Raw genomic sequence first — 1,013 nt, forward strand, 5'->3', positions numbered from 1 at the left:
ACAACAGAGAACTGAAGCAGTTAAAGATCAGAAACACACACAGATCTGATGTGGAAGCTAAACTGAATCTCATTGGTCGACTTGAAGTGAACAAAGATGATATCAAGACATATTTGGCCCGCCCACTGAACTTCAGCTCCTCCTCATTCTCCTGCAGTGGAAGAACATTGTTGGTCTGCTGTGTGTCTGCTTTGAATCACTCCAAAGTCATGTTGCTTTCCCTCTTTGTGCTTCTGTCTCTCATTAGAGGTGAGTTTAAGAACGTCTCATTCAACCTGCTGTCTTCAGAAAATGTCTCACTGACCAACAATCATTGTTTCATCTCACTGGATTTGTTCTTTGACATCAAGTTGTGAACAAACTGCTTGGAATCTCAGCTTGCAGTCCAGCTGTTTGTGTCCACAGGAGTAACAGTGTTCAGGGGACATTTTCCACTGTCTTCTCCTCTCAGCCTCATGGACAATGGTTCATCTAATGGCTTCATTTTCTCCACTTTTTTCTAGGACTAACAGCTGCAGGACACAATCTCTCCTGACCAACAAGAAGTCAGTGGAAGAGAAGGACAATCTGTCACACTCTCATGTAGCTATCAGACAGATGATGATGATCCTTATCTTTTCTGGTACAGACATCATTCAGACCTTCAGGCTCCTCAGTTTATACTCTATAAAGGAGCAAAATCATCGAGCGGGAGATGACTACATCCCAGATGGTCGATATGGATCCCAAACAACAGCCTCATCAACTACACTGAGCATTCCAAAGCAACCCTGGCAGACACAGCTCTCTACTACTGTGCTCTGAGACACAGTGATCCAAAGTGTAGAAGAGGCTGTACAAAAGCTGAACACAGATATGGGACCTCCTCTTCAAAGAGGAGGGAAGTGGGATTTCAGCACACAGCTTCATATCAGATGGATTCTGCTCATTCCTGTTTGATCAGAGTCACTGTGGTTCCAGCTGCTCTTCAAACACTCTGCTCACACTGAGCAACAATAAATAGGCAACAGGGG

The sequence above is a fragment of the Salarias fasciatus genome, chromosome 18, assembly GCF_902148845.1.
Source record: "Salarias fasciatus chromosome 18, fSalaFa1.1, whole genome shotgun sequence".
NCBI lineage: Eukaryota > Metazoa > Chordata > Actinopteri > Blenniiformes > Blenniidae > Salarias > Salarias fasciatus.